The following is a 20,343-nucleotide window of genomic DNA, read 5'->3' as shown; positions in this document are numbered from 1 at the left end:
ATTGCCAATATTTCCACTGACCCGCTGCTCCATTGCGGCGCTGTGCCCCCGTTCTGTTTTGCCACCCTGCATGCTAATTAATAGCACCAGTACAGAGAGGAGACGGCCACGTTTCTCAGTGGGCAGCAAATGAGAACGGGGGCACAGCGCTGCAAAGGAGCAGCGTATTGGTAAATAAATTAGCAATATGACATCTAGTAAACATGCCCTACAGTGCCAGGTCTATATATTGTAATGTCAGAAACCGTGAAAGGTCCTCTTCAATAATGTTTGTGTTGTGAAATCTGGGGACAGATCCCATAAAGGGCTGTCCACATTGAAAATTTTAATCTGCTGTGGTTGGTTCACTTCAGATGCCACAATAGCTCTGTTGCCACAGCTTCAAGTGGCAGCTGTCCGCACAACACGCCAAGAGGAGACTGCGGTCCCAGCTTCTAACAGCCAGGTTGCGACCTGAAGCACTTCCTCCTACTGAAAACAATGGGAGGCAGACACCATGTGGCTGCAGCCCAAATTCTGCCATAGGGTTGTTGCGGGTATCGAAATTTCGATACCCAATCGATACTTTTGTCCCGGTATCGATACGATACCGGGATTTCCGTTTTTTCGATACTGGGCTGCGCTTCTGCGCAGTCTAGTATCTCTGAACATGAGCGCGCTGCTATCGGCGCGCTCATGTTCTCTCTCAGCAGCACGGGGAGAAGGAAGCAGTCCTCCCTCCCCCTGTGCTGCTGCCGCTGCCACCAATGAGAAGAGAGGGGCGGCAATGAGAAGAGAGGGGGTGGAGGAGGGGCGGCAATGAGAAGAGAGGGGCGGAGGAGGGGCGGGCGCACTGCGCCACCAATGATAGGATTACTATCGGAGCGATGGGAGGAGACATCAGCTTCACTAGTGGGCGTTCCTTTTCCCTGCGCTGCGATTGGACAGCGCTACAGCCAGGGAGAAGGAACGCCCACTAGTGAAGCTGATGTCTCCTCCCATCGCTCCGATAGTAATCAGCAGCATGTGGAGCAGGAGAGGAGACAGTAATGGGGCACTGCGGGGCGAACGGAGCGGCGCCCAGGACTAAATGGTGAGTGCTGAGACATCGCTGGGCGCCGCTCTGTGTGGCCTAATAGTGAAAGTCTGGACTCATATACAGTAGTCAGTCTTTAACACATACAGGAGGCGAGTGCCGGCAGCAGAATCGCATTGCCGGCACCCTGCCCCTGACAGGGAGCTGCGATCAGCGGCAGTTAACTGCCGCTGATCTGCTAGTACCCGCCTCCTGTATAAAGGGGTAAAATCATTGGTGGTGCAGTGTGCCCCCCCCCTCAATCCCCCCATCCCATTAAAATCATTGGTGGCACAGTGCGCCGGCCCCTCTCAACCCTCCAGTATTAAAATCATTGGTGGCAGTGGCCACAGGGACCTCTCCACTCCCCCTCATTGGTGGTGCAGTGGCAGCTTCTGATCGGAGCCCCAGCTGTGTAAGCCTGGGGCTCCATCGGTTACCATGGCAGCCAGGACGCTACAGAAGCCCTGGTTGCCATGGTAACATCCCTGATGCTGTGTGCACAAAGCACAGAGCAGCAGGGACAGTGTGGAGTCCTATTCACCCTGATAGAGATCTATCAGGGTGAATAGGAAAAGGGATGAAAGATCCCAGGTTCTAGCCCCTAAGGGGGGAAATAGTTATTAAATAAAAAGTGAAAAAAAAAAAAAACACTAAAATATGAAGTATAAATCACCCCACTTTTCCCAATTTCACATATAAAATATATAAATAAACATATTACATCGCCACGTCAGAAAAGTCCAAACTATTAAAATATAAAAAAAAAATCTAGGTGGTGAATGCCGGAACAGAAAAAATAAAATAAAAACTGCGCGATTCGCCATTTTTAAAAATGAGGAATGCACGTGGCTTTTTTTGTTTATTTTTTTCGCGTGGTATCGAATGGTATCGAGTATCGCAATACTTTTTCATGGTATCGAAACCGAATCAAAAATTTGGTATCGCAACAACTCTATTCTGCCATGTGAATGACCCCCTAAAGCCTCATTCACATGTCAGTGTTCCAAGTACATGTTCTTCTCGGACAGCATACGTACCCGTTCCTTTTAATGCGTGTATTCACACATCGGTTGTTTTTACCATGGTCTGTGTTTTTAGCACGGAAGCGTGCTCTATTTTGTCCGTGTTTACAGATCCATCACGCACATTATGGTCTATGGGATGCCATCTGTGTTTCATGGATCATTAGGAAGAGATGCTTTGAAAATTATTTTTCAGCTGCATAATGTGGATGAAACACAGATGACAGCAACCAAAAAATGGACACACGGGTCCTTCATGGACATCTTCACGGAGACATCACTGACCACCTTTTCACGGATTTGAGCAAGCTGAGGCTTAACAAGAAATAACGGTCCGGTTAGGCGACCATGCTGGGAAAAAATTTATAAAAAATTCTGAAAGGAATGAAAAGTGGACGAATCAGGTTTTTGTTTAGTTTTTTTTAAAAATTTATGGCATATTCACAACTCTCTTCATTCACTCCTACCAGTAGATATAGCACGGTTGCATATTTTTGTAACTAAACTAAAATCTATGTTATAGTGAAATATCAAATGTTTTGATCATGGGGGGGGGGGGGGGTCTGAGTGCTGAGACCACCGATTGCTAAGACAAGGAGAAAGAAGCGCTCGAACAGAGCATCTTGTCTCCACTGCCTAAGAAGGGCTTAGTAGAAAGTCTATTGCGAGAGTTATCCAATCTGGTATAAAGAACTGGCTTAGTTGCCCATAGCAACCAATCAGATTCCACCTTTCATGTTCCAGTGAAGCTGTGAAAGATGAAATCTGATTGGTTGCTATGGGCAACTAAGCCAGTTCTACTTTACACCTGTATTGAAAGTAGAGCATGTCCATAGAAAACATACTGTGAGAGAGGGGCCTGCTGAGCTGCTCAGAACTGGCTTGAAACTTTGTTGCTAGCAGGAAGACGGAGAGGCAGCTTGGCAACATTTGTAGGGTTAATCCCTTCTCAGCGATTTATGGCTGCATAAGACGACCAGAGGTGGTCAGGACTATGGAAACAGGTGCTACGCTACTGCCGAAATTCCCATTTGTTTCTAGGAGACTTGCAGACATGGCGCAGAACAGCCAATTTGGCCGGTTCATTATCTTGTCCACCTCTGGTCGCTGCATACAGATGGTGTCCTCTTTCTCATAGGACTAACCCTTTAAAGGGGTTTTCCGAGATTTTTACACCGACGACCTATCCTCTGTATAGGTCATCCATCAGTATCTGATCGGTGGGTGTGGGGGCGCTGGCAGTAGAGTCATGGCCTTCTCTGCTTTTTCTAGGCCAAGTGAGGGTGCAGATGGGTCACCAGTATCTGACACCAGGGACTCCCGGCGATCAGCTGCGGCCTTCTCCGTGCTTACCAACCAGCGCCGTGCATTGAATAGCGGCTATGCATTGGATCGCCCTCCGCTCCTTCAACTCGATGTGGGGCTAGCCGCTATACTATGCTTGGTACGCACAGAAGGCTGCAACTCTCAGAGGAGCCCCTGTGACTTCCCAAACAGCTGAACGCCCCACCTATTACATATTCCAGGAGGATAGGTCATGGGCAGTAAACCCGTTTAAGCCATGCTGCTGCAGATTGGTTCATTTGTTGTTCTTCAGTCAGGAGGGAAAATATAATTTATGGAGGTAATGTCCAGCGATTTTAATGGGTAATAGGTAAGGCACCATGTTGTTCAAGAAAAAACCTTAAATGCTTGAAGATTTGGTCACAGAGGTAAAGTCCTTCAGCTTGTAGAACAACCAGAATACCTTCTCTCCCACATGATTTTAAATGTACAATGTAATAATGAGAAATATGATCTGCGTACCTGGCGTATCTCCTGCCGGCCCCCTGAGCAGTCCATTTTTTTCTTTGTGATCTGACCCCTACGCATATAGGCCACAAGGGGTCAGATCAGAAAACACAAGAACAAAGCTCAGAGGCCAACGGGTAATACGTTGGGTACACAGCATAAAATTGTGATGGGACCGCCTTAAGGGGTTGTCAAACTTTAGCAAATAGCATTTACCGTATAATGTAGAGAAAGTTAACACAAGGCACTTACTAATGTATTGTGATTGTCCATATTGCTTACTGGATTCATTTTTCCATCACATTATATACTGCTCGTTTCCATGGTTACAGACCACCCTGCAATCCAGCATTGGTGGTCGTGCTTGCACTAGCCCATCATTGTCTAGGGCACCAGGATGGCACTTTTTCCTATGTTCCACCACTGCTGGATTACAGGGTGGTTGTAACCATGGAAACGAGCAGTGTATAATGTGATGGAAAAATTTATCCAGCCAGCCAAGGAAGCAATACGGACAATCACAGTACATTAGTAAGTGGCTTATATAAGCTTTCTCTACATGATAATAGTCACTTACTAAAGTAAGAGAACCCCTTTAAGAAAGCAGCACGCAACCAGAGTGGCAAAGACAACCATGCCACCGTCCGGAAAAATCTTACAAAAATACTTAAAATCTTAGGTTGCTCTTGAGCTTCTGAGTAGGGGTACTTTCACACTTGCGTTTTACTTTTCTGGTATTGAGTTCCGTCCTAGGGGCTCAATACTGGAAAAGAACTGATCCGTTTTATCCTAATGCATTCTGAATGGAGAGCAATCCGTTCAGGATGCATCAGGATGTCTTCAGTTCAGTCCCTCTTAAGTTTTTTGGCTGGAGAAAATACTGCAGCATGCTACGGTATTTTCTCCATCCAAAATTCCAGAACACTTGCCGGAATGCCAGTTCCGGCATTATTTTCCGCTAAAATTCATTAATGCCGAGTCTGGCACCAAGTGTTCGAAAAAATGGATCTGGTTGCGCAGACCTTTGAAAATGTGAAAAAAATAAAAATAAATACTGGATCCGTTTTTCCAGATGACACCAGACAGACAGATCCGGTATTGCAATGCATTTGTCAGACAGATTCGCATCTGGATCAGTCTACAAATGATATCCGTTTGCATATGGATTTCCGGATCCGGCAGGCAGTTCCGGCGACAAAGTAAAATTTGCAGAGAAAATAAAAACATATGTCCCATTCTGCACTACAGACAGACTGACATACAGCCTCTATAACATGGAAATCCAGCAGGACCACGCATGTACTGAAATAAATCTGATTTTTCTTCCCTCTTGTATGACGTATTAAAGCAGTTTTAGGACTTCTGGCACTCCCAACAACCAGCCGACTGTTCACTAGGCACAGTGCCACACACCTAGTAGTGGCTATACCTGGTATTGCAGCTTAGTTCTAATCACACCCACTACTAAAAGTACAGAGCTTTGCCTTGTAAACAATGACGGGGATGCACAGGATAAGCCATCCATTTAGCAGGAGACAGTTCTTTTGTTTTTTTAAGTAGCCACATTACAAGAATTTCTATAGGTATTAACAGGAGCTAGCCAGAAACGTAGAAACCAGCGCCAAAGCACAGAGATGGCTAACCTCCGGCACTCCAGCTTTGGTGAAACTACCACTCCCAGCATGCTCCATTCATTTCTAAGGAGCCAAGCAAGTGTGCATTTTGGGAGTTGTAGTTTTACCACAGGGAGTGCCGGAGGTTAGCCATCACAGGTCTAGGCACATTGACATGTTAAAGGGATTCTGTCACCCCGCTTTAGCCTATAGAGCTGCGAACATGCACGGCTAGATCGCCACTAGCATGTCCGCAATATACCTGTCCTATAAAGCTGTGTCCTTTTATGGTGTTTAAAAAGTGATTTTATAGATATGTAAATGACCCTGGTAAGGTGCCCAAGGGGCTGCACTAACCTTCCTGGAGCCCAGCACCGCCTGCGTCCTCCGAATCTCCTTCTTGCTCACAGTTAGATTGCCGTAATCTCGCGATGCACAGTGGCGGTCTAGTGTTCCTTCCCTGCTGGCATCAGCCTCGGGGAAGGAACTGCGCATCGCGAGATTAAGGCAATCTAACTGTGAGCAAGGAGGAGACTCGTGGGTACAGGCGGTGCTGGGCACCTTCACAGGGGGGTGTGGCTGGGCACCAGAACGGTTAGTGCAGCCCCTTGGGCACCATACCAGGGTCATTTACATATCTCTAAAATGATTTTTTACACTCAATAAAACCACTCAGATATGGGACCGGTATATTGCGGACATGCTAGCGGCGATCTAGCCGTGCATGTCCGCATCTCTATAGGGTAAAACGAGGTGACAGCATCAACCAGAGTGGGGCGTCCATGTGCAGCCTGTTCTAGCCATGGCCTGTACCCTCACCAATACTTCAGGAAACAGAAATAGTGTCTGTCTTACCAGACAACCTATTACAGAACATACTGGAGAGGGCAGCCCTTGCTCAAAATTCTCCTTTAATACCCAGAATGGTTCTCCCGTTGGAAAACCTGGCTCTTCCATGCATGGCATGGGCACTGGATGGGTCATTTCCCTACAGCATCACTACAGGAGACAAGTGGAGAGGATACATGGGGAGAGTTAGCAAAGTGGTGTAAAGTAGAACTGGCTTAGTTGCCCATAGCAACCAATCAGATTCCACCTTTCAGTTTCCAAAGGAGCTGTCAAAAATGAAAAGGTGGAATCTGATTGGTTGCTATGGGCAGTTCTACTTTACACCAGTTTGATAACTCTCCCCCACAGTGCCTAGAAAGACCGTCACTTTCCCTGACTTGTGAATTGGTTAAAGAAGTTGCCCCACGAAAAATATTCTAGTTTTCAAACCAGCAGCTGGATTAGAACACTTTTGTAATTGCATGTAATTAAACATTTAGCATAGCCACCGAGTTATTCAATGTATCTGTATAGCGCCACCTGCAGTTTGTTTTCTTATTTCTTTGTCCTGCTCACCAAGAAGGCCGCACATGCTCAGTTTCATCCATCAACTGCCTCCTGTGCTGTGATAGGGAGAGCTGAGACACGCCCCCTGAGCTGTGATAGGGAGAGAGCTGAGACACACCCCCTGAGCTGTGATAGGGAGAGCTGAGACGCCCCCTGAGCTGCAGCAGAACAGACACGCCCCTTGAGCTGTCAGCTTGATATAAATCTAGCAGAGCAATGAATGGGGAGATCTCTGGATCCATGTGAGGTACAGAGCTGGTTCTAGCTTTGTTAGAAAGAGCTTGTCATGTACTATATGATGTCTGATTTTCATTTTTTACATTAGTCATGGGATAACCCTGTAATTATACAGCGTGACAGCCCGATCCCCTGCATAACAGCTTAAGACCAGTTTCAGTCGAGCGAGTACACTGCTTGAAACTCTCTCCATGTGACAGCGTGAATTCCCATAGTGAGCTCTGCTGCCCTGACCGGACCGCATGGCATTATAGTGATTTATAATGCTGTGTGTCTCTGCCCGACCTCAACTCTAAGGCCCCTTTCACACGGGTGAGTATTCCTCGCGGGTGCAATGCGCGAGGTGAACTCATTGCACCCGCACTGAATCCGGACCCATTCATTTCAATGGGGCTGTGCACATGAGCAATGTTTTTCACACATCACTTGTGCATTGCGTGAAAAAATAAAAATAAATCGCAACAGGTTCTATATTCTGCGTTTTTCACGCAACGCAGGCCCCATAGAAATGAATGGGGCTGCGTGAAAAATCGCATCCACGAGCAACTGCGGATGCGGTGTGATTTTCACGCATGGTTGCTAAGACGAGAGATGTATGACCCAGGACCCCCATTTACTTTATTATTTTCCATTATAACATGGTTATAATGGAAAATAATAGCATTCTTAATACAGAATGCCAAGTATAACGTCAATTGAGGGTTAAAAAATTATAAAAAAATAATTAACTCACCTCATCCACTTGATCACACAGCCGGGATCCTCTTCTTTTTGAAGGACCTGCAAAAGGAGCTTGGCTGACGTCATCAGGCTCACCACGTGGTGAGCATGGAGACGTCAGCGCAGGTCCTTCTATCTTCATTCAGCAGGACCTGCGATGACATCAAAGGTCCTTCAAGAAGAAGAAAGACGATGCCGGCTGCGCAATCAAGTGGATGAGGCGAGTTAATTTTTTAACCCCTCAATCCACATTGTACTTAGCATTCTGTAATAAGAATGCTATTATTTTCCCTTATAACCATGTTATAAGGGAAAATAATAACATCTACACAACACCTAACCAAAACTCTCGGGTCTGGGTTCCACATTCAGTTTTTAATTGCACTCGCGCGGAAACAACGGCATACAGAACTTGCTTGCAAAAATCGTGTGTTTTTAACTGAACGCATCCGGACCTAATCCGTGACGCTTGTGTGAAAGAGGCCTAACACTGCCGTCTTCCCTTACTCACCAAGCGCAGCGCCGTCCATTGTAAAAAGGCTGTGCTTGGTATTGCAGCTAAGCCAGTCACTTCAATGGGGCCGAGTTGCGCTCAGGTCATGTGACCAATGAACGTGCCGCCACTTGACCTAGGAAAAGCTGCGAGAGCGCGGCACTACTGTAAGAGTCTGTGTTTTCTCATACAGCGGTATCAGACCCTCATTGACTCAGGACAGGCCATTGGTATAAAAGTCTCCCCTTTAAACCAGGAATACTCCCTGATCCTGGATAACCTCTTTAATCAGCAGGAACGGATAATGATAACCTATCCTCAGGACAAGTAATTATTACCACATCGGTGGGGGTCCGAGTCCCTGCACCCCCCACGATGAGCTGTATCAGGGGGCCACGCTCAGCCCCATGGATGTACAGTGACATCACATGGCCTCGGAAGAGCAGCACCAGCACCTGATCAGCAGGGGTCCCGGATAGGATATCAATATTAATTACTAGATAACCCCTTTACGATGATACCCGTTTTGTGAAAATCAGAGGCAACATTCAAGAGAAGAAAACCTATTCATTCTGCAAATTAGGTTTTCAGTGCACCAAGGGTGGGTCACAGCCCCAGGAACACTGCAATAGATTTTCACAAGACAGGTATCATTTTAATCAGCAGGATCGACCCTACCAGGCAGTATGGATGCTTTAATAGGGCTGATCCTGCCGACAGACTGGAAGCAGCGCTGGTGCAGAACTGGCATCCACTGGTTTAACTCTTTAGGTGCCTCCTGCTGATGGCAATAGTCTCAGAGGTGAAGCTCAGGATCTGATCACAAGCAGTCCTCAGCATGGCTCTCCCCTGTACCCCATGCTCCCGGTGACCCCGGGGCAGTGCCACCACACGACACATCGGATCCATGTAGCTCTACCGCTACCGGACTGCCGCCACCACCACCATCATCATCATCATACAAAAACGCTGCGATTTCCCAGCGGCCCCTCAGCAGGGAACAGGTCAGAAGTGACTCCTCTCCCAGGACTAGCCCTGTGTCCGAGCAGCTGCCCCGGGAGCGCTCCCTGCACAGCCTATACAGCTCTCCCCAGGATTACCCGCTCTGTTCCGGGCTCCGGTAAGCGTCCACCCGTTCTTCTCTGTCACAGGGGGGAAATCCCGCCTCCGACCCCTCTTACTAGACGCGACAGCTGATTGGACCTTCACAAACGTCTATCACATAAAGCAACCAATAGCCTGCACGGGCAGAACCACTTTTGAGGTGATAAGGGCGGGGCCACAGGCCAGGCCCCTAAGACAAAGCACTACCGAGCATGCGCGAACGGAAAATGGCCGTCAATGGAATGAAAAGCAAGATCCCGCCCACCCCTCTACGTTCATCACTAACATGGCCACGCCCCTTTCCAGAGCTATTGGTTGCTATGCACAGAGCTGGGGACGGAGCTCAATAGTGTACGAGTGAAACCCTGATAACCACGCCCCCTCCACAAGACACACCTCCTTATGTCGTGTTTACATGGTAAAAAAGGGAGCCCGGGCCGGAGAGCGGCAGTGGGTGGCTGCAGGCTGACTGTACGCATGCCATCCGGGCTGATGCTGGGCACAGAGCCGGCCAGCGCGTGGAGTGGGATCTGTCTGACCCGCTCTTCGTTCTCATGGCTATAGGACCCCCTCGGGCACGATCAGGGTGACTTGAGGGTCACTCCTCCTGGGACCCGGGGCCACAGACACGCTCCGGTCCGCGCTGACAGTAGAGGACAGGTCCGGGCTCACAGAGCTCGGGTCATGTCATCACATCCAGGCGGCCGATCAGTATACAGACGGCGGGTGGGGGAGGGTCGGCGTGAAATGACAAGCCCATAGCGGGACCCACAGCACGGGCATTTCTAGGTACACGTCGGGCGGCGAGCATCGGGGCTGATGCCAGCTGTGGGGCACACCGTGCGGCATACGGAGGCTCCCTCACCCCGGGGAGCAGCCTCCCCCTCCACATGCCCATGTGCCGGAGCGCGCACAGCTGTTCTGCGGCCTCCACCTCAGCACAGGGTCCGTGGTGGGATACTCTCGGTCCCCCCATCATCGCCCGCCCCCTTCTGCTATCCTGATCCCACATCAGCCCGGCGACCAGCTCACGGCTCCTCTCCTCACTCCCCAGCGCCTCCGCCACCAGGGCATTTGCCACCTTGCAGACCCCCATGAGTGTGCCCACCACTCGTGCTAGACCCGCCCTTCACTCCCTCCTTCCCTCGTCCCGCACAGTCCTCCTTACCTCACTGTACGACCAGCCGCTCGGTTCCGGTCTCCGGTAAACGTCCACCCGTTTCTCTCTGTCACGGGGGAAATCCCGCCTCCGACACCCAGCACAGGGCGCCACCGTGCGCGACAGCTTATTGGTTACCTTCCAACGCCCATCAAAACCAGAAACCAATGGGTTATCGAGGGAAAGCGCTCAGCGACTGTGGGTGGGGACCTAAGCATTAGCCCCGCCCCCGAGCCTGAGCGCTAATAAGCAGGCGCGAGCGGAAAATGGCCGTCAATGGAATGAACAGGCAAACCCCGCCCATCGTTCTACGTCTTTCAGGCACCATACACCGCCCCCTTGTAGCGCTAGTGGCTGCCTTTCGGAGATGTGGGCGTGGAATGTTACCGAGGACGGCAGAGGACACGCCCTCTCCCAGGGAGACACGCCTCCGGGTGGTGTTTACCTGCTATAAGAAAGGAGTACGGGGAGAGAGAGCAGAGAAGGCTTCTGCTGGTGGAGGAGTGGGGAGGGTTGTGGTTACTATGGAGGAGGGCGGTTTGCTGGGGAGTTCCGAGCTCAGAGTGGTGGTATGCCACTGTATGTGAGGCGGGTGTTCTGGGCACACTAGAGGGGAGGGCTCAGAGCCCAGTCAGGGTGCTCATTTTGTCCTCATCACTAAGGGGAGGGCCCAGAGTCCCGGGTTAGTTTTGTCCTCTCCACGTAGGGGGTCTTGGAGCCCTGTCAGGGTGCTCATTTTGTCGTCCCTATGTAGGGGAGGGTTCGGAGCCTAGTCAGGGTCCTCATTTTGTCCTCATCACTAAGGGGAGGGCTCAGAGCTTGGTCAGGGTGCTAGTTTTGCCCTCTCCACGTTGGGGGTCTCAGAGCCCAGTATGTCCGCGCCCCCCCTTCCCATGTAGGGTCCTCATTTTTAGTGATGAGCGGCATAGGCAATATTCGTTTTTGCAATATTTTGGGCATTTTTCGCATAATATTCGCAGTAAATTCTAGAATTCGTGATCTCCAGTCATTATTTTTGCGATTGTGCAAAATCGGCACTAATGATGCACAATACATGCAACTTTACATTTTATCAGGTCTGAGTAGATGTTACTGATTGATGCACTAAGTATAGTTGTGACATCACAGCACTATGTCTGTAGTATGTATGGACAGCAGAACCACTACCTAACACCCTGCACTGGAACCTATCAGCTACACTATCTAACCTACACTGACTATCTCCCACTAACTAGTTGTATTATATATACAGTATATCCTCTCCTGGATCACATCATACCTCACAGACCGGACGTTTAGCGTCTCCCACTCTCGCACCACCTCCTTGTCTCATTCCCTCTCTGTTGGTGTCCCGCAAGGCTCTGTCCTGGGACCCCTGCACTTCTCTATCTACACCCTCGGCCTGGGACAGCTCATAGAGTTCCATGGCTTTCAGTATCACTTTTATGCTGAAGACACAAATCTACCTCTCTGGCCCAGATATCACCACCTTACTATCCAGAATCCCACAATGCCTATCTTCCATATCCTCCTCCTCTCGCTTTCTAAAATTTAACATGGATAAAACAGAATTCATCATCTTTCCCCCATCTTGCTCAACCCCCCCAACAGACCTATCTATCATGATCAATGCTGCACACGCTCCCTGCTGCCTTGGAGTGACCTTGGATTCTGCCCTCTCCTTCTGACTGCACATCCAAGCTCTTTCCACCACCTGCCGCCTCCAACTCAAAAACATCTCCCGCATCCGCAGTTTCCTCAACTTTGAATCTGTGAAAAAGCTTGTACATGCCCTCATCATCTCCCGCCTAGACTACTGTAACATCTTCCTCTGTGGCCTTCCATCTAGCACTCTCGCACCCCTCCAATCTATCCTCAACTCTGCTGTCCGACTAATCCACCTCTCACCCTATTACTCCTCTGCCTCTCCCCTCTGCCAATCCCTTCACTGGCTCCCCATTGCCCAGCAAATTCACTTCAAAGTACTAACAAATACATACAAGGCCGTCCATAACCTGTCCCCTACATCTCTGAGCTACTTTCCCGATACATCCCCACACGCACTCTCCGATCTTCACAAGACCTCCTTCTCTTCTCTCCTCTTATCACCTCTTCCCACAATCGCCTTCAGAATTTCTCCTGTGCATCCCCCAAACTCTGGAACTTGCTACCCCAACATATCAGACTCTCACCTACATTGGAATCCTTCAAAAGAAACCTGAAAACCCACCTCTTCAGACTAGCCTACAACCAGTGACCCTGCTGCCTCTATACCGCCATGACCAGCTTCCCCCTCACCTACTGTGTCCTTCCCCCATACCTGATAGATACCTGGTGGGCCCTCTCTCCTTCTGTACCAGTTTGTAACTCGTCTTGTTCATGCTTAGTGCAATTGTCTGTATTATGTATGTATGCCCCTTTTCATATGTACAGCGCTATGGAATGGATGGCCCTTTAATAAAAAATAATAAGCTAACTAATGAAATTGGATAAGGAATATGATCCAGATCAGAGCACAGCAATGTCACTGCTCTCTCTCTCTCTCTCAGAACTGCAGAAAATGGCTGCTGGGTTGCTAAGCTCTGACAAAGATATTGCAGCCTTCTCGTTGGCCCACAAGCAAGTAAGGAGGTTTGTAAAATGTAAGGGTGAAACTGGATCGCACATCCTCAATACTATGCTTTTATCTAATAACTGCTCAATTTATATGGCAGGTATTTATACACCCTTAGGCCGAATGCACACAGCCGTGTTCCGCGGCCAAGAGCGGTCCGTGGTATGCCGGGCTGGATTCCTGTTCAGAGCAGGAGTGCACGGCGTCATTGGTGGCTATGACGGCGTGCGCTTCATGACGCCGCTACACTACAGTAATACACTCGTATAGTGTATTACTGAGTGTATTACTGTAGTGCAGCGGCGTCATAGCCACCAAAGACGCCGTGCGCTCCTGCTCTGAACAGGAATCCAGCCCGGCATACCACGGACCGCTCTCGGCTCAGAGCCCATTCAGGGTCTTCATTTTGTCCTCATCACTAAGGGGAGGGCTTAGAGCCTGGTAAGGGTGCTAGTTTTGTCCTCTCCATGTAGGGGGTCTCGGAGCCCAGTCAGGATGCTCATTTTGTTGTCCCCACACAGGGGAGGGCTCAGAGCCCAGTCAGGGTGCTCATTTTGTCCTCTCCACGTAGGGAAGGGCTCAGAGCCCAGTCAGGGTGCTCATTTTGTCCTCATCACTCAGGGTGCTAGTTTTGGCCCAGTCACAGTGCAAATTTTGTCCTCCCCACGTAGGGGGGCTCAGAGCCCAGTCAGGGTCCTCATTTTGTCCTCATCACTAAGGGGAGGGCTAAGAGCCCGGTCAGGGTGCTAGTTTTGCCCCTCTCCACATAGAGGGGTGTCAGAGCCCAGTCAGGGTTCTGCTGGGATGGTATTTTTTTCACTATTGTTTTGTTGGCCCTGTGTACTTATGTTGCCCTGCCTTCTGTTAAATTGAACCTGCTTACAACATAGTGGCACTTTTAGTTTTTTTTTTTCCAGGGCAACTTTAAAGGGGTTATCTCATCTTAGACAATGGGGGCATATCTCTAGGATAGGTGTGCTCCCATTCACTTCAATGGGAGAGGCGGGGAGCTGTGCCTGGTGGTGGACGGACCCCGGGAAACCCGGGGTCCTCCAGCCACAACTCTTTCCGACTCCGTTCTCCTTGTAGGTGCGGGTCCCAGAGGTGGGACCCGCACCTATCAGACAATGGGGGCATATCCTAGCAATATGCCTCTATTGTCTAATAAGGGATAATCCCCTTTAAATTCCCAGTCCGCCCCTGCTGTGTGGTATCCTATGACTACGTGAAAATTCCTGCAAGAGGGTTGTATCTCTGTCCAGATTGGTTGTTTTATGAAGACACAAGCAGTGCAGACCGATATCTTTTACTTTACTGTACGCCAGTATGATTACACTGTATTAAAGGTCACATCCAAACATTACATCCATGTGTGTAAAACTTGTCCAAACCATGGCTGTGAAAAAAGTAATCTAATTGCTGTAAAAGATTTAAAGAAGTACTCCGATGCTGGTCTTTAATCCTTAGAAATCTATTATTTCCTTATTATCCACCATGACGGCTACCATAGAGATTGACCCTTGTCCTCTATAGGGGCAGGAACACAGAGTTTAAAAGACCACCACCCACTCTCACTTTCAGTGTTTTCCTGTCCCTATGGAGCACCTCACAGAGCACCTCCGGTGGGAGGTATCGTTTTTAGAAGAAATTGTTCAGTACCTGATTCGTGAGGTATCGTTTCCTATCTCCCTTTGCCCTCCGGTAGATTCCAACGCTGGGCAGAGGTGTAGCACTCGAGGGAACATGTCCCTGTTATCGGGGGCCTGATTTCCCTCCATGACCCGGGGTCTCCCTTCGGTGAGGAAGCAGACCGCCATAAGCGCGGCACGCCGCCATCGATACCTGCCGCAGGTTCGGCGCTCAGGCAATTCCGGGTGGGGGCGGAGCTAGGCAGCAGTGGAGAGTGCGCGCTCGCCTACAAATAACGTCCGACGGTGCATGACTCCTGCCTCCACTGTGAGTCCTATTCAGCTCCAGGAGACATGTCTGCTCCAGATGCCACAGCAAGCCACATGGAATCGGCGGACCCTCCCTCGGCCACTCCAACAGTAAGTTACTCTGTGGGGGATAAGAAACAAATGTTTCTTTCAGTGTGCCTTATGCTTGTCTAATGCATAGTTGCTCCTCTCTTATAGGGAGCAAAAGCTAAGATCAATGCCAGAAACGCAAGATGTGCTACTTGTGCTAAAAGGCTACAGGAAGGATATACTAAAAAAAACTCTGTAAGCCTTGTATTAATGATCTGGTAAAAGAGGAGCAGCCGTCTATCCTCATGGAGGTTAAGTCCATGATACAGAGCAAAATTAAGTCCTCCTTGGCCTCGCTTAAGTCTGTTTCCTTACCTCCGCCAAAAAAAAACCTGAATATCTATTCCATCCTTCTCGGATGCTGAGGACATGGACTTGGGTTCCTCCGACTCAAGACAGTTTGATCATGACGACAACTTGTCTGAGGGCGAAATTGTGGAGGATGCAAGGAAATTTTACTTTTCTTCTGAAGACCTTGACGATCTATTGGGAGCGGTACAGGCTACTATGGGCATCGAGGATGTCCAAAAGCCCAAATCGGTTCAGGACGAAATGTTTGGGGGACTAAGAACAAAGAAATCTAAAGTCTTTCCCGTAAATAAAAACATAAGGGACATGATCCTAGACGAATGGAGTCAACATAACAGTAGAGTAGGAGTAGCAACACATAGGGGTATCCTGGCCTTATATGTGGTGGTGCACACTGTGTTAGACGCCAGTCCACAGCGTCCCTCCAAGACCGCTCTGGTCGAAACGTCGCATTAATTTGATGGAATAAAGGATACAAAGAGACAAGAGAGTGCTGCGGTTTCTTTAACCCCTAGATGCCTAGACGAATGGGGTGATCCTGAAAAGAGACTGGGAGTCTCTAGAGAATTTAAACAAAGATTGTTGTTTGACCCGGCCGAAACAAAAATCTTTAACGAGACACCAAAAATCGACGTTCAGGTCGCAAAGGTGGTAAAAAAGGACTTCCCTACCATTTGAGGACTCTTCACAATTATCTGACCCAAGGGAGAGGAAAGCCGATTCTCTGCTACGTAAATGCTGGGAGACTTCCATGCTGGGTATTAAGACCAACAAAGCTGTGACATCAGTTGCCAGAACTATGTATATCTGGCTTAATGAGCTTGAGAATCACTTAAAAAACAAGACTCCCAGGGAAGAAATCCTAGGTTCCATCCCCCTTCTTAGATCCGCCACTGCCTTTTTAGCTGACGCCTCAGCGGAATCTGTCAGATTCGCAGTGAAGGACGCAGCTCTATCAAACGCTGCGAGAAGGGCGCTATGGCTTAAGTCCTGGGGAGGCGACAGAGCATCGAAAGCCAAACTATGTTCCATTGCCTTCTCTGGGGAGTATGTGTTCGGGCCTGTTCTCAACACAATCTTGGAAAAGGCAGCGGACACAAAATAGGGGTTCCCAGACGAGAAAAAGAAAAAACCTTTTCGTCCCTACTCTTTCCAGTCTAAATCCTATAGAGGTAAAGGGAAGACTGGACGATAGAGTTATCCGAAAGGAGGCAAAGGCAGGGTTTTTTTCCTCAATCCCCAAAATACACAGTCCGATAAGCAATGACGCCAGCGTCGGGGGAAGATTGAGGAATTTTCTATCCCCATGGCAGAAGGTGACCCAAAATCTCTGGGCCCTAAATATAATACAAAGCGGATACTGCATAGAATTTTCCTCAAAACCCCCAAAAAGATTCCAGGTGACATACCATAGCCCAAGCGTGTTACAAAAGATCTGGCAGGGAGTCATAGACTTAAAAACTTCAGGCGTCATAACAGAGGTCCCCAAGCCAGAAAGGGGGAGGGGGTTTTACTCAAGACTATTCCTGGTCCAAAAACCCGACGGATCCTCCCGTACCATCATAAACCTCAAAGAATTAAACAAGCACATAACTTACCGAAAATTCAAGATGGAGTCGATTGCGTCCATAATTCCCCTAATCAAAAAAGGGGCATACATGACATCCATCGACCTCAAGGACGCATACTATCATGTCCCCATACATCAAAAATCGCAAACCTACCTCAGGTTCGCACTAAAAGATCAGAAAGGCATAATAAATCATTTTCAATTCACAGCATATTGATAGACGACTTCCTCATTGTAGGAGAGTCTTCGCTGACAACATCCAGGCTGACTGACAAAGTCATATCAAAACTGGTCTGGTTAATAAACACGAAAAAGTCTTGTTTAATAGCAGACACAAAAATAAAATTTCTGGGAGTATTGCTAGACTCAAGTTCCCAGTCGTCATCCCTCCCACTAGAAAAGCTATAAGCTTTCAGGGAAAGGATACAAAAATTCCAGGCTCAGAAAAATTGCTTGATAAGAGAAGCCAGCCATGAGCATACTGGGGTCAATGACATCATGCATTACCACCGTAGCTTGAGCCCAAGGCCACTCCAGAACGACACAAACCTGGATTCTGCGGAATTGAGACGGAGAGCAATCCTCCTTGGACGGAAAACTATCAATTCCTCACCATGTAAAACTAGACCTAAATTGGTGGAAGGAAAGAAATAACCTATTAAATTGTGTAACCTGGGAGACAGTCCCAGAGGTCCAAATCATAACGGGTGCAAGCAGCCAGGGATGGGGTGCGAAAGTGGACTCCTCAAACTAGCAAGGCAAATGGTCAGACGAAGTAAAAACCAGATCGTCAAATTACAAAGAGTTGAAAGCTGTGTGGGAAACCATAAAAGTATCTCACAACCTACTACTCAAAAAACATCTGAAAGTATTTTTAGACAATATAACTATAGCCTACCTAAAACACCAGGGGGGCACGAAATCTCCAGGTCTAAAGAAGCTTGTAGAACAAATCTTCAGATGGGCAGAAGAAAATGTTCTTTCCATTACAGCCTTCCATTTGAAAGGCTCAGAAAATATAGAAGCCGACTACCTCAGCAGGAAGACTCTAGACCCCAGGGAGTGGTCTTTGTGCCAGGAAACTTTTCTGAAAGTCTGCAAGAAATAGACCTGTTTGCGTCAAAACAAAACGCAAAAGTAGATCTATTCTGCTCTCTAAATCCCAGAGACCATCCTTGGGCAATGGACGCTTTCTCCGTCAAGTGGACGTGGGATTTAGCGTACGCTTTTTCTTCCCTGGGCTCTAATTCGCAGAGTCTTGCAAAAAATATTGAGGGATCAAGTAACTGGTAGTCCCATACCGGCCCAAGAGAAGCTGGTTCTCCATCCTAAAGTAGCTGGCCATGGAGGATCCATGGGAAATTCCATCCCAAGCGAACCTTTTATCACAAGGTCCAATCATACATGAGAACCCCAGCCTGTTCAGACTATCAGCATGGATCCTGAAGGCGAAATGTTAAAAAGCAAGGCCCTTTCAGGAAAGGTTATCAATACTCTGAAATCTAGCCGTAAAAAAGTCACCACGGCTATTTATCTTAAAATATGATAAAAATACTGCTCCTGGCTAGGAGATTCCTCTCCAAATAAATCTCCCCCTTGCATTCAGAAAATTTTAGATTTTCTCCAAAGAGGCCTGGACATGGGACTTAAACCGAGTACGTTAAAATCCGCATTGGGAGCTTTCTATGACTCTGACCTATCCAGCCACCAATGGATTAGGAGGTTCATACGAGCGGCGTCCAGAATAAGACCGTCCCTTACCCTGAGGGTACCACAATGGGACTTAAATCTAGTATTGCGAGGACTGATGAAGCCCCCATTCACGCCTTTGTCAGACAGCTCTATCAAACACCTGTCGTACAAGACGGCATTTCTAATCGCCATTACATCGGCCAGACGCTTAGGGGAAATCCAGGCCCTATCCTGCCGAGAACCCTACCTTTCGGTATTTCCAGACATAATAGTACTTAAATTAGATCCGGGTTTCCTTCCCAAGGTGGTGTCAAACTTCCACAGAGATCAGGAAATCATTCTGCCATCCTTCCCTACAGACGCTCTTAGCCCAGATGAGACACAATTCCATCTCCTGGACGTAAGAGATGCCATTATCCTGTATTTGACAGTCACAAAAGATTTTAGGAAAGATGATAACCTCCTAGTTCAGTTTGCAGGGCAGAACAAAGGGTAAAAAGTTTCGAAGGCCTCTATCGGGCGCTGGATTAAATCTACTATCTCATGCTGTTACTCCATGGTAGGTCTGTCTAGCCCGACCAACATTAGAGCCCATTCCACTAGGGCAATGGCATCCTCTTGGGCAGAAAATCCTGGCGTTTCCCAAGATACCATCTGCAAAGCTGCTACCTGGTCAAGTATAAATATGTTCATAAAACACTATCGTATTAATGTTTCAGCTGGTGCAGACTTGACCTTTGGTCAAAAAATTCTGCAAGCTGCTATTACCCCCCATACCAAGTAATCTGGTAGTTCTCTATGGTAGCCGTCATGGTGGATGATAAGGAAAACCGTAATTAGACTTACCGGTAATTTTGTTTCCTTGAATCCACCATGACGGCTCGGATATTCCCACCCTGAATAAATGTAAAATTTTGAGTATGACGGAATACTCAAGTTTTTGCTTGCTCAAAAAAATAAATATATATATATATATATATATATATATAATGGATATACAGTACAGACCAAAAGTTTGGACACACCTTCTCATTCAAAGAGTTTTCTTTATTTTCATGACTATGAAAATTGTAGATTCACACTGAAGGCATCAAAACTATGAATTAACACATGTGGAATTATATACATAACAAACAAGTGTGAAACAACTGAAAATATGTCATATTCTAGGTTCTTCAAAGTAGCCACCTTTTGCTTTGATTACTGCTTTGCACACTCTTGGCATTCTCTTGATGAGCTTCAAGAGGTAGTCCCCTGAAATGGTTTTCACTTCACAGGTGTGCCCTGTCAGGTTTAATAAGTGGGATTTCTTGCCTTATAAATGGGGTTGGGACCATCAGTTGCGTTGAGGAGAAGGACAGCTGATAGTCCTACTGAATAGACTGTTAGAATTTGTATTATGGCAAGAAAAAATCAGCTAAGTAAAGAAAAACGAGTGGCCATCATTACTTTAAGAAATGAAGGTCAGTCAGTCAGCCGAAAAATTGGGAAAACTTTGAAAGTAAGGGCTATTTGACCATGAAGGAGAGTGATGGGGTGC

At 47.9% G+C, this 20,343-nt stretch overlaps 1 protein-coding gene across 4 annotated transcripts in view; it reads right to left on the bottom strand.

Moving 5' to 3' along the window:
* Positions 1–10,738, bottom strand: part of SIN3A (SIN3 transcription regulator family member A) — a 70,910-nt gene extending 60,172 nt beyond the window's left edge. For 3 of the 4 annotated variants that reach the window (XM_040413729.1, XM_040413727.1, XM_040413730.1), the window contains exon 1: positions 10,601–10,738. The gene's annotated coding sequence lies outside the window, so the exon portion shown is untranslated. Of the gene's footprint in view, positions 1–9,428; positions 9,493–10,600 lie in introns of those variants that run through there. The other variant, XM_040413728.1, reaches the window with a different exon arrangement.
* Between the last annotated feature and the right edge of the window lie 9,605 nt (positions 10,739–20,343).

The sequence above is a fragment of the Bufo bufo genome, chromosome 1, assembly GCF_905171765.1.
Source record: "Bufo bufo chromosome 1, aBufBuf1.1, whole genome shotgun sequence".
NCBI classification, from domain to species: domain Eukaryota; kingdom Metazoa; phylum Chordata; class Amphibia; order Anura; family Bufonidae; genus Bufo; species Bufo bufo.
The sequence above is the reverse complement of the archived record's forward strand: the minus strand, read 5'-3'. Positions and strand labels throughout refer to the sequence as shown.